Raw genomic sequence first — 14,650 nt, forward strand, 5'->3', positions numbered from 1 at the left:
AGGGACGTACGTACGACCACGAGCACCGCCACGTCTGTTGTTCCTACCTGAATCATGCATCGCTCGTCATGCAGGTGGCCACAGGTACAGCTCGCAGGAGACGCGGGGAAACAGAAAGGAGGTTGGAAGTGAATCCACAATCGATTTTATTCATCCTTATCAATGAAAACTTGATAAAGTATCCTTGCTGCCGTTTTGAGATTGCCAAAGGCCGAACGCTCGTCGTAAAGCAATCTTAAATAATCTTTAAATTGATTCAAATAATCCATCGTCTTGTCCACCGATGCAGACACCGACACTAGACTATGGCATCATCCTGCTGGAAGTGAATTTCCACAAGGAGATGAGGGCGAGCGGAAGAATGGGACGTTCAGCGAACTTGCGTACGTAGTATGTAGATCTCCCCCGCCCAAGATTAAATCATGTGCACCCTCTGTCACTATTCTGAGAAGTAATCCAAATAACGTGATTATAGTTCTTCATTCAGCCCGCGAATGTCTTCAAATTCCTGATTGCAAGCAAGCACTTGTTGCATTCGTCTGTTTTGATTGTTGATGAAGATTACATTTTGATTAGATGTTTTGATTTGATTATTTGAATCTTGATTTTGATTTTTGACTCTTGCAATGTTGGTGTTGCCGAAGCAAAAGTTATGTTTCTTGACAAAAGTTATACTGGGAGGTTTACCGTTGCCTTGCCAGCAAGAGTCAGGGCAGGAATTTGTAATTCGTTCAGGGTGCAGTCCGTGGAGTAGCAAGGTTGGTGGTGCGAGCAAAAGACAGAGGAATACCATCACTGTTGAAGTAAAAATGGATGTTTTAGGAAGGTATGAAAGAGGTGATCATGCAGGTGATATTAGGACCAGGGAGTGGTTGCTACATTCAACGTATATTCATACGACCCTGGCGATAGCTCACCTACTTTTCGCAAAGGACACCGCCGAATGTGTAACATCCACCAACTCATGTCGGTAGACGGGACGCCAGGTTAACGTCCATCTGAGGGATGGCACACACATTGATGAATCACCCTGCCTGTGAAACACGGGGACGACAGTTTACACCTGGGTTGGGATTCAAACCCAGGCCAGACAGCACCCAGGCCAGAGTGTGCCTCCACACTAGGGTGGTCATTAGCTACATAAGACAAAAAAAAAATTGAATTGTTTTACTCCTAACCTTTAATGTTTTTGGTATTGGGGTAGAACTTGTGAATGTGAATTTTATTTTGAATACATCAAGTTTTAGGGGTTGCACAGTGACTCAGGTTGCCAGCCACTTAATGTTTGTGCCCGATAAACGTTGTTTTCCTGCAATCGGGAAACCTCTTGCGATGTTCTGTCACAACTTGAAGCAGATACTGCGTTTGCTGTTCATCCCTTGTCAGGAGACGATTGTACTCTTCAATGAGAACAACTGCATACACCAGAGTACAGCTGTGAATGAATGAATGAAGGATAATTTTAAGGTCATTTTTCCCCGCTAGAGAGGGGGTTAGCCTGGCAGGCCCCATGACCTCATGGTTCCCTTTTTGAGGAAATGTTTTTATGGCCAGATGCCCTTCCAGATGCCAACCCTTCCAGACGCGCAGGGATACGGTGTACCTATTCTAAATCTGGATACACACCGGGATCATTCATCCCAGCAAGCTGGTACTCAATTTGCCGACCTCGGAAGGATGACAGGCTGAGTCAATCCCCCTTGGCGTTAATTCAGTGATTGGCCGGTATCCCAAGCCGACACCCTAACCGCTAAGCCAACACCAGGCTTACCAGAGTACAGCTGTACTGTATTCAATTAACTTAACAACAACTTCAAAATGTGCAGTACATAGCAAGGTCATAGGTCAACTTTAATGGTCAAAATCACAAGTATAGCAGTGGAGAATAAATAATCAACTCCAAACATTTATGAGAGCCAAATATGTGAAATTACAAACTCCATGTGCAACCCCTAAATCTAGCCCACATGGCTTAAACTTTCAGCACAAGGGTATTTACATACATATAAAAAATGTTAAGTGTTAGGAGCCTGACTTTTCTCACTTTCATTTTGAAGAACCATCCTACTCCACACCATCCTGCCAGTTCCTCATTGTTTCCAAGACCTATAATACAAGCGAAATATCGTGCCAATACATATATCATATCCTCTGGCACGATATTATATCCTCTGGCAGTGGTCAGTGGTTAAACCAGGTGAAAATTGGTGAAAACTAAAAGTCTTCCCCCACCCTCACGGGGAGTGAGGAGATTGGATTGGTATTTTGTGCCCATGACCTGACTCCGGGTACCCTGAGCATGTTTGCAAAATTTGATGGAGATCTTCAAGCCGTTTTTTGATTCTATAAGAAGCTTCAGACATAAATACAGTAAACACTTGCAATTTACGATTCCGCCATTTGCGGTTTCGACATTCATGGTTTCATCTAATTTTGAGTCTCGGCTGGGAAAATAATTAGCCTACCTTGCCACTCAGGTTACATTCTCCAATATGTCTCGTTAACCTCTTGCTGTGCCCTGTGTTCCATACAGGAATGAATACCATTAGATAGATAAGATTCATGGTTATTCAAAAAGCAAATTTAATTTATATATACAGTCACGTGAAAAAGTAAGTACACCCCATGTAAAGTTTTGACTTTTTCAACATATTTAAACATACAGCTATTTGATCTTCATTTCAACAATATTGATAGATAAAGGTGATATAATATAACAAATATCATGAAACATTTACATTTTGTACTCCATTGTATAATTTAAATAAACATAAATGCAAATTTCGCATTTGGAAAAAGTAAGTACACTCTTGGCTCTAATAGGGGGTATTGCCCCCTTTGGCAGAAACAACCTCAAGTAGGTGTTTCTTATAACTGTCTACCAGTCTCTGACATCGACTGGGAGAAATTTTTGCCCACTCCTCCATGCAGAATTATTTCAGCTGTGTGATGTTTGAGGGGTTTCCTGCATGCACAGCTCGTTTCAAATCCCCCCACAACATCTCGATGGGATTTAGATCCGGGCTCTGACTTGGCCATTCCAGAACCCTCCATTTTTTTCTTTTCAGCCATTCCTTGGTGGATTTACTGGTATGTTTAGGGTCATTGTCATGTTGCAAGGTCCACCTTCGGTTGAGCTTCAACTTTCTGACAGATGGCCTCACATTATCCTCAAGCACCCTCTGGTACAATGAAGAATTCATAGTGGATTCTATGATGGTGAGCTACCCAGGCCCTGATGCAGCAAAGCTGCCCCAAACCATAATATTTCCACCACCATGCTTTACAGTTGGTATCAGGTTCTTGTGGTCAAATGCTGTCTTTGGTTTTCGCCACACATGTCTCCTGGTACGGTGGCCAAATAGCTCTACCTTTGACTCATCTGTCCAGAGCACATTGTTCCAGAAGTGCTGCTCTTTGCATAGGTGTTCATTGGCAAACTTTAGTCTTGCCCTGATGTTCTTTCTGGACAGCAAAGCTTTCCTCCTGGCACACCTCCCATGTAGATCAAATTTGTGCAGCCTCTTTCAAATGGTAGACTCGTGCATTTTGACATCAACAGTGGCAAGAGCTACCTGTGGGTCCCGTGATGATATTCTGGGGTTCTTCGAGACTTCTTTCAGCATCTTGCGGTCTGCTCTCGGGCTGAACTTGCTGGGGCGGTCCGGCCTGAACATGTTGGCAGTTGTCTGGAATCTTCTCCACTTGTAGATAATCTTCTGGATAGTCGAATGATTGATTTAAAATTGTTTGGAGATCTTTTTAAATCCCTTCCCAGACTCGTAGGCATCTATAACCTTCTTTCTGAAGGCCTCAGGGAGCTCTTTTGATCTCGGCATGGTGACGCCGCACACTTCAACAACAAAGAGCAAACCAAACGAAATGTCTGAGGTTTAAATATGACAGGTTCCTCCAAGATCCTCTCTAACGATGTTCTAATCGTTTGCACCTGAGCTGGTGCACCTGATTCTAATTTTAGGTATTTGAAGTAGTGCTAAATGTTGGCTTGTACTTACTTTTTCCACATGCGAAATTTGCATTTATGTTTATTTAAATGATGCAATGGACTCCAAAATGTAAATGTTTCATGATATTTGTTATATTATATCACCTTTATCTATCAATATTGTTGAAATGAAGATCAAATAGCTGTATGTTGGAATATGTTGAAAAAGTCAAAACTTTACATGGGTCCAGGGAGTACTTACTTTTCGTTCTTACTTTTTCACGTGACTGTATATTACCTCAGATTTAGTGTGGTGTGTTTATTTATGGCTGTTACCTCCATAATTTGGGTTTTAGAAGGTGGAACAGCGTCCTCACAGGACTCGAAGTATCCACCACCACTTCGGTGAAGGATTGTGATTCATGAACTACGTTGTGAAGTTGTGTTGTTCTCAGAGTTTTGTTTTGAAGGCTCTTTTCAGGATCTTCACTGGGTCCAGTACAGCCTTCAACTGTAGGTCGTTTGTGGTAACGTTCCCAGGGATGGTTTTTTTTAGATCCCTGTAAGGTTCTTCTTTATCATTCCCATTGCTCCAATTATCACTGGTACAAATTCGGCCCTCTTCAGCTTCCAGGATCTTTTCACTTCATGCTTGAGATCTTGGTATTGGACCTTTTTGTTGATTTCTGCATTATTTAGGCCAAAATCTCTGGTTACTGATATCTCAATCAGCAATGCCCTCTTTACCTTTTTGTTCCTGACTTCTATGTCCGGTCGCAGTGCTTTGTTTTCTTTGTTCACGCCCGATGGGATCATCAGATCGTATGTCCACAGTGTCCTTGTTTTCAATGATGGCTTTTGGTTCATTTTTGCATGAGATTTCTGGAACTGGGATGTTGAAATTTCTGCAGATGTGCCAGTGGATTACTCTACATACCTTGTTGTGCCTTTGTGTGTACACCTGTTCTGACATGAGTTTTTTACATCCCAATAGGAGCTGACTTGTGCTTTTGTTTATACCTTGCATAACCTACACTTTGCTGATTGACTCAATCCTGCCATCTTATTAAAGCTACATTCGTGTAGTGTACTTGGTCTTGGGCATTTATAATGATTCGTTCTCCGTACCAGTTGACCTGACCTCTTCTTAACCATTCCAACTCCTTCTTTTTCTATTTCCAATCTGTCCAACTCTTTTTTATATATCTTTAATCGTCAATTGAAATCGTCAGTACGTTCATTCAATTTTGCTACAACTAGGAGAAAGAGGTTGATCAAGAATTCAATTTCATCAATTGGCATACATTTGTCACATTTTTATGCCTCCGCCGACAAAGTCGTCGGAGGCATTATGTTTTCGGGTTGTCCGTCCGTCCGTATGTCCGTAGGTACGTCCGTACATCCGTCCATACGGGCTAAACCTCGTTTTTCTCAGCAACCATATGTCCGATTGAGACAAAACTTTCAGGGTAGGAGTGACACACATGCAGAATGTTTTTATGATAAATGTGATGTCATCGGTCATGTGATATGGCAGCCATATTGGATTAAAAGCAAATAATTAAAAATATATTTCTCAAAAACCACTGAATGGAAAAATTTGAAACTTGGCACATTGTTAAGTAATCCCAATGGGGACACAAAAGCATGATAATGATGACATCATAGGTGAAGTGGTGTACCAGCCAAAAATGTTTTAATCGAATTCCTTTCCTAAAAATCTGAAATTGCATGCACATGATCTATGACCCATTTGTATTGAAATATTAAATTTATGACATCATAGGTCACATGGTTTGGCAGCCATATTGGATTGAAGGAAAATATTAAATAATTATATCTCTGAAACCACTCACCCTATTGATGCGAAATTCTACAAATATTCTAACAGCACTGTCCTTATAGTTTGAAAATGATGATGTTATAGGTCACGTGGTTTTGCAGCCTTCTTGGATAGAAAAACGAACCTTATCCGATCAACACAAAACTTCACAAACGTCATCGCCAACACATACATATGCAGAGTGATGGCAACTACCAGTTGTGGGTCTATGCGGAGTCATATTGGTGACACAGTCTAATTGTTCTAGTTACATTTGTTTTTCTATTTGTTTTTTTTAGCCGCGTCGCAGACGCTGCTCATAGAGTGCCCTCTGCTGTTGTTGTTGTTGTTGTTGTTTTTCTTCTTCTTCTTCTTCTTGTTCTTGCAGAGAAGACAAAACCTCAAAGCTCCACCCATTCTGGGAACCATAGCTCCACCCATTCTGGGAGAGCCTTCATATAAACAAATATCCACCATTTTATTAACTCGCATAGCTTTGAGGCCTGTTTTGTAGGCCCGTGGTGTCTTCCTCTCTCACACAGTTTTATTTCAAATCAAATTCGATATATCATTTCATTTTTCACAGTCACTAACATAGTTTTAGACTCGGTTGAAAAAAAACGGGAAGAAAATCTGATGAAAGTTGCCCTTTATAGAACGAAATGAATTCTCAAAGGCCTGTAACTTCAAGTCCATTGAGATATATATTTTTTAAATCGCGGCATGGTCAGTCATACACCACCCGAAATAAGAGACGGGAAAATGCCGAGATATATATATTTTGTTTAAATCGCGGCATGGTCAGTCATACACCACCCGAAATAACAGACGGGAAAATGCCGAGATATATTAAAAATTCGTCCATTTGATGACAATCATCACGATGAAATATTTAATTTATACGTCGTCACAATAATGTGGAGAGAGGAGCATAGCTTCGTTCACGTGTCGCCACATACAGGAAATTGCCAAGATATATTTTTTTTAAATCGCGGCATGGTCAGTCATACACCGCCTGAAATAACAGACGGGAAAATGCCGAGATATATTAAAAATTCGCCGCCACACACGGGAAATTGCCGAGATATATTTTCACTTTGCACAAAAATAACATCAAGTAATCGAATCAATAGGAATGTCCTGTGCCTATAACATCGACGTTATAGGCACAGCTGCATCTAGGCATTGTGTAACATCAACGCGGCTTTTGTTTTAATTAAAACTTTTTGTACTTGTTTCTTTTCAAATTAAAATTCCTATTTCCTATAAAAGCAGATATATGCCTGTTCCAAGGATAGTTAATTTCTAGACTCGTTCTTGGTAAACGTACACTTCTCTCTCTCAAGCCAATTTTGAAAATAAAGATGGCTGCCCATGGTCATTGCAGGAGAGTGTCTAACATAGATATGGAGAGGCTAATTGAAGATTTTGAAAAAAACAACATCGACTATCGAGAAACTGGCTGATACTCTATAGGCATCGAACGATCCACTGCAAGGTCACCAACATCCACCAGGCATCAAAAAGGAAATCCGACTGAATGTGGACCGTGTGCAGCCAGCAGAATCCTGGGGAATCCAGCAGAATCCAGCAAAGCACAGAAATAGTAGAGGGTGTAAGACCAGAGAGGAGGTGGTAGAAGACACAGAGACCAACGACCTTTCTGTGATGGGAAAGTGAAGGGCCCATAGACTCAGCCTCATCACGGCAAATTCCAATTATCTTGAAGCATTTAGTTCCAACAGCATCGATCTGAACACGGTGCCAGGCAGGGGAGCTAGCCCAGAGGGGAGAGCAGTACTCCATTAAGCTACGGATGAAGGCATTGTACACCAAATTTGAGGCCAACTTTGAAATGCGATTTGCCCAAGAAAGATCATGGCTGATGGTGAGATCCTGGCGTTTGAGTGACTGAACTTTCTCAAGAGAATTGTTTAAGAAGTAGATAGGGGGTTTGCAAGACAGTCCTTTCGGAGAGAGATGGTGATAGTGTAAGATTTGCCATGATTGAAAGACATATTCCAAGTGTTTGATCAGCTTGTGATTTTGTCAAGGTTTGAAGAGAGGGCGAGGCTGCAGCCTGTCTCTCTGAATGATAAGAGATATCACCGCACAGGGCGGAGTCATCAGAAAATAGATAAAAGGGGTTTTCCAGAGAATCAGAGAGATCATTAATGAAGATCAGGAATGTGGCCGGCTTGCCCCGGAGGGCCTCGTAAAGGGGCCGCATGAGCTGAGCAGCGCGGGGCACGAATCGGTGATAAAAATTCACCATGCCGAGGAACTCTTGTAGGGCCTTGATGGAACGGGGATGCGGGAACGTGGTGATGGCCTCGACCTTGGTCGGCAGCGGCACGGCCCCGGTCTTGGTGATGCGGTGGCCCAAAAAGTCAACGGTCGTCGTGCCGAAGTGGCATTTGGCCGGGTTGACAATTAAGCCGTGCTCGCTGAGGCGACCGAACAGTGTTCGGAGGTGGAGGAGGTGCTCGGCGCGGGATGTGCTGGCGACGAGGATGTCGTCCAGATAGACGAAAAGAAATGGCAGGTCGCGCAGCATGCTGTCCATTAAGCGCTGGAACGCCTGGGCCGTGTTCTTGAGGCCAAACGGCATCCTCAAAAATTCGAACAGGCCGAACGGCGTGATGACGGCCGTCTTCGGGACGTCGGCCGCCCGGACAGGTACCTGGTGGTATCCCCGTATCAGGTCAATTTTGGAAAATATGACCCGTCCCGCCAAACGAGCGGAAAAGTCCTGGATGTGCGGGATCGGGTACCTGTCGGGGGTGGTAGCGTCGTTGAGGCGGCGGTAGTCACCACACGGGCGCCATCCGCCCCCCGGCTTTGGCTCGATGTGCAGTGGTGAGGCCCACGCGCTATGGGAGCGCCGCACGATGCCGAGGTGCTCCAACGCGTCAAACTCGGCCTTTGCCATGGCGAGCTTGGCCGGGTCGAGGCGGCGGGCCCTGGCGTAGACCGGCGGGCCCATAGTGGGTATGTGGTGCTCGATCCCATGCCGCACTGCGACGGCCGAAAAGGTCGGCCGTGTGAGGGCCGGGAATTCCGCGAGCAGGCGGGCGAACTCGTTCGCCGTCGGGAGGGCGCACGCCAGTTCGGTCGGTGCGGAGCTGCTCATCGTGCACGCCAGGGAGCTGAAGGTCTCGGCGTTGACAAGGCGACGACGTTTGACGTCGACCAGCAGCCCGTGCGCGCAGAGGAAGTCGGCGCCCAGCAAAGCCATGGGGACGCAGGCGGTCACAAAGGTCCACTGAAAGCGCTGGCTGCCGAAGCAGAGGGTGACGTTGCGCGGGCCGAAAGTGCGTATGGCCGAGCCATTAGCAGCGTCCAAAGAGGGGCCGCAAACGGCGTCCCGCCTGTCCTGCTCGGAGGCGGGTATGACGCTCAGTTGGGCGCCGGTGTCACAAAGGAAACGCCGCCCGGACGCTTTGTCCCGAATAAAAAGCAAGTTGCCCGAGTGGCCGGCGCTCATGGCTGGGAATGAACGCCGGCCCGGCCGTTTCCCGACTTGCCGAAAGTGCACGGGGGTCGGCACGTCCGAGCCTTGTGTCCGAACCTAGCGTGGTAATAACACCACGCCTGGTCAGGTGGAGGCCCCGGCCGTCGTGTCGGAAGCGGTCGGTGTGGCGTGGCGGCCACCAGTTTCACCGGCAGTTCGGCCTCCAACCGCGCAGGGCGCTCGGGCGTCGTGGGCGTCGCCTCGGACGGTGGCAGGCTCCAGGTAGCCGCGCCGATGTGTTGGCCCGCCGACGAGATCTTATCGGCTTCCCTGGCGAGGGCGCGGGGATCGGTGATCGACGTGCCAGCCAGGGCGAGGCGTACCGGGTGAGGCAGCTGGCGAAGGAACAACTCGCGGAACAGAAAATCCGGAGAGTGCTCACCGAGCAACGAGAGCATATAGTCCATGCGCTCGGACGGGCGCGTGTCGCCGAGCTCGGGCAGGTCGAGCAGGCGCCGTGCGCGTGCCGCCGGTGAGAGGGCGAAAGCGTCGAGGAGGAGCGTCTTCAGCGCGTCATACTTGGCGGCAGCCGGCGGGTGCTCGAGGAGGCTCAGGGCGTGGGCCGCGGTGGTGGAACCGAGCGCTGCCACGACGTGGTGGAAGCGGGTGTCGTCCACGGTGATGCCTCGCAGGGCGAACTGGGAGTCCGCCTGGGCGAACCAAACAGCCGCGTGAGCCTCCCAGAAGGTAGGCAGTTTAAGAGTCACTGCCGTGTCCATGTCGGTAGGTCACCAGTGAAGGAGCTGCGCTCCAACGCGAGTCGAAAGAATTGACGTGACCAAAGACGGAATTCGTCCGAGTTGCTTTATTGAAACAAAACAGCTCAGGTATTCTGACAAAAGCCCGTTTATTCGGGCAGCAATATATATACACATTTATGTCGGGAAGTTTGCCCGGCAAAAGCTAAACCGGGCATGCCCGGGTGTCAAGGGCGAGCCTTGGAAAGGCGAGTCTGGACCTGCCCGGGCGTGTTTGGCTGCGGCCTGGCAAGTCGAGGCTGGGCGTGCCCGGGTGCTCTGGACGAGCACTGGAAAGGCGAGAGCGGGCATGCCCAGACGCTCTGGGCGAGCCCTGGAAAGGCGATAGCGGGCATGCCCGGACGCTCTGGGCGGGCCCTGGAAAGGCGATAGCGGGCATGCCCGGACGCTCTGGGCGAGCCCTGGAAAGGCGATAGCGGGCATGCCCGGATGCTCTGGGCGAGCCCTGGAAAGGCGAGAGCGGGCATGCCTGGGAAAGATGAGACCGGGCGTGCCCGGGAGGTTCGGGCATGCCCGGGAACAGTGAGTCCGGGCATGCCCGGGAGAGGCGCGTCTGGCCGTGTTCTGGCCGGTGCAAGGCGATTGTGTGCATCCAGCGGTAACCGCTACAGTATGATTGATTTGTGATGATGCTCATATAGGTTACCAGACTCAGTGACACAATGGTTAAAGCATCCGCTCTTGAGTCTATAAAGTATCTGAGGTCAGCGGTTCTAACCCAACTCTGGCCAAGTCATATCTTACTATAATTCACCAAATGTCCGTCCGTCCATTCGAAGGTACCACAAAAACGGCTGAACCGATCGCAACGATATTTTGGTTGGGTATTCCTGTGACCCCTGGGAGTAAAATAGGCTATACAGCAATACCCCGTTTTACGCCATTTCGACCTACGTCAAATCCGACTTTACGCAGTAAATTTCAGTTCAGCGAACGTCATTATGTGCGACTTTACGTCACTCCTTCATCATAATAGGAGGATGTGAAAAAAAAATATTAAAAATAAATAAAATAGTACATAAAAATTAACAATAAAAGAAGCTAAAAATCAATTTAGAATACAATAAAAAGCACATTAAAAATATTAAAAAATGTATGTACTGTTACATATTTAGGTGAATGTATGTGAATTACCATTCAGGTCTTTGCTTATCCATGTGTAATAGATTAAGGGTTGTTGTGGTTGGAGGGTCAGGAGCCCTTCTGAAAAATGTCCGGAAACGGAAGTGACCGGAAACGGAAGAGGAAAAGACACGAGGAAGAAAAAGGATGAGTATTCTTCTTCCTCGCCCCGCTCCGACGAAAGGTGGGATTGATTGAGCCGTGTGGAAAAGCGGCGTTCCCGAGCCCGTCTGGCGAGAGGAGTTACCGGGACGGATACCTGTCCGGTGGACGTCAAACTGTCGTGTGGTCGTGCACCGACCCAGCGTTTGGCACCGTTCGCGACACCGTCTAAAAAGACGCGTACGGGTCGCCCGTTGGGGCCTAACACGCCTTGCAAGTGGCGTGGGGCTTTTGGCTTGCTTTCCCGTACCCGCTTCGCGTGGCCACGAGGGGCTGCAGCCGGGGTGCCTGGTACGATACCTGCCCGGTGGAAACACGTCCACCCGGGGTTCGTTCAACCGCCCGAGTGCGGCGACGCCGACCATCATATTGGTCAGGAGGGGCCCAGAGACATTGTGCGGGACCGAGACCAAAAGGGGGTCGTGAGTACCCACGGGGACACACATATATAAGATGGCCATCTTAATCATAGGGAATTGATTGTGGATTGGGAATTGTTGATGGTTGTTTATTGTTGATTGCTCGGGGAAAATCTCCGTGGTTGTATCATTGAAATTGTATGGTATCATTACCATTGAAATAGATCCTTGAACATCAGTTGTCTCTTGGGTGGAATTCATATGGATTGCGTGGCGAAAGCGCATATATAATACAACTTTCTGGCGAAGTTCCTCTCACGGTCCGGGGGTCACCGAGACCAGGTATTCACCGAGGGGACCACGTAACAGAATTGGGGGCTCGTCCAAATTACGATTCGCAATTGGGTCTACGTCCGGGATCTAAAAGTGTATTTGTATAAAATAATAAAATAATATTTTTATTAATTAAAATTTATTAATTAAGTATTAATTGGTAAATTTTTGGGGAAATTGGGGTAAAGTCTTGGGTGAAGGTTAACAGGTGTTAACGATAGTCACCATGGCGTTTGTGGCACAGAACTTTGCGGTAACACCGAGTGAGGCACAGTTCCGAGCGTTACTAAAGTCGGACCTCTTGAAATTGGCCAAACATTTTAAGGTGGAGGTCCGAACTAATTTGAGGAAGGCAGAGTTGCAGGCCACGGTGATACAATCTATGGTGGGATTAGGAACATGGGACGAGTTAGCTTGGGAGTGGCTACCCGAAGAACCAGAAGACGTTGAGCTCCGGAAACTGGAGTTGCAATTACGGAGCCAGGAACGGATCAAAGAAGAAGAAAGGAAAGCAGAAAAGGAAAGAGCAGAAGAAGAAAGGAAAGCAGAAGAGAGGAGAGAAGAGAAACAAGCAGAGGAAAGGAGAGTGGAACGAGAACTCCAGGAAAGGTTAAAAGAAGAAGAAAGGAAAGCAGAAGAGAGGAGAGAAGAGAAACAAGCAGAGGAAAGGAGAGTGGAACGAGAACTCCAGGAAAGGTTAGCAGAAGAAGAAAGGAAAGCAGAAAAGGCAAGATCAGAAGAAGAAAGGAAAGCAGAAGCGAGGAGAGAAGAGAAACAAGCAGAGGAAAGGAGAGTGGAATGAGAACTCCAGGAAAGGTTAGAAGGGAGAAAAGCAGAGGAGAGGAGAGCTGCAAGGGACCTCGAAGCAGAGGAGAGAAAAGCGGAAAGGGAATTAAAGGAACGTGACATGGAGCTTCAGCAAGAAATCAAATTCAAGGAGCTGGAGTTAATGAGAGAACGGGGAGAGGCACCACCCTTGCTGACGGGGTCGACACCTAACCAGAAAACCTGGGATGTGGGCAGACATGTGAGGCTGGTTCCACCGTTCAGTGAAAAGGAAGTCGCGAAATTTTTTCCACACTTTGAGAAAGTGGCTCGACAATTAAACTGGCCGGAGGAGGCCTGGACCATAACAGTAGGGAAGGCATTTCATAGGCGTCGAGAGGTCTACAGGAGAGGACAACTGGGCGGTAGTTTTGGTGGTGGCCGCAATCAATATTATTCTGGAGGCTCCCTGAGTTACGGCCGCTCCCGAAGGAAGGATTGGCAAAGTAGTGGCCGAGAAGGAGACCGCTATTCATGGGACTACAGGGACAAGTGGTCCCACCCTAATTATTAGAGAAGTTCTGAAAAGTTGAAGCACTGAATGCGGCGGAGCCGCCGAGCCAAGATTCCTACACGGATTAACCGTGAACGCCGTTCCTAAAGGCATCCATGTAGTGAATACTCGGCTTGGCCTCCCGGAAAAAGTGCTATCGAGTAGCTTACCTTTGGATCTTTGATCACCCCTTTAACCTTCATTCACAAGAAACTGACGGTCAAAGTCAGAGGGTCATGAGATGGAGTTTGATTTGGCAGGGACAATGTCGTTGCTGGTGCTTAGTCCAGAGGGAGTAATCTGGAGGGGTTGTGGTGAAATTTTGGTTGCTTTATTTTTAAGTGATAACTGTGCCCGGGGGGAACTGATAATGTGGGGGGGTTGAGTTATCTGGTTTGTTTCTCCAAATTGGCCGGCAAAGAAAGTTTTCGCTGGGTTCAAACTTTCTTTCTTGAAGGGGGGGAGTGTTATATATTTAGGTGAATGTATGTGAATTACCATTCAGGTCTTTGCTTATCCATGTGTAATAGATTAAGGGTTGTTGTGGTTGGAGGGTCAGGAGCCCTTCTGAAAAATGTCCGGAAACGGAAGTGACCGGAAACGGAAGAGGAAAAGACACGAGGAAGAAAAAGGACGAGTATTCTTCTTCCTCGCCCCGCTCCGACGAAAGGTGGGATTGATTGAGCCGTGTGGAAAAGCGGCGTTCCCGAGCCCGTCTGGCGAGAGGAGTTACCGGGACGGATACCTGTCCGGTGGACGTCAAACTGTCGTGTGGCCGTGCACCGACCCAGCGTTTGGCACCGTTCGCGACACCGTCTAAAAAGACGCGTACGGGTCGCCCGTTGGGGCCTAACACGCCTTGCAAGCGGCGTGGGGCTTTTGGCTTGCTTTCCCGTACCCGCTTCGCGTGGCCACGAGGGGCTGCAGCCGGGGTGCCTGGTCCGATACCTGCCCGGTGGAAACACGTCCACCCGGGGTTCGTTCAACCGCCCGAGTGTGGCGACGCCGACCATCATCTTGGTCAGGAGGGGCCCAGAGACATTGTGCGGGACCGAGACCAAAAGGGGGTCGTGAGTACCCACGGGGACACACATATATAAGATGGCCATCTTAATCATAGGGAATTGATTGTGGATTGGGAATTGTTGATGGTTGTTTATTGTTGATTGCTCGGGGAAAATCTCCGTGGTTGTATCATTGAAATTGTATGGTATCATTACCATTGAAATAGATCCTTGAACATCAGTTGTCTGTTGGGTGGAATTCATATGGATTGCATGGCGAAAGCGCATATATAATACAACTTTCTGGCGAAG

The sequence above is a fragment of the Myxine glutinosa genome, chromosome 1 (genome assembly GCF_964187855.1).
Source record: "Myxine glutinosa chromosome 1, kmMyxGlut1.1, whole genome shotgun sequence".
NCBI lineage: Eukaryota > Metazoa > Chordata > Myxini > Myxiniformes > Myxinidae > Myxine > Myxine glutinosa.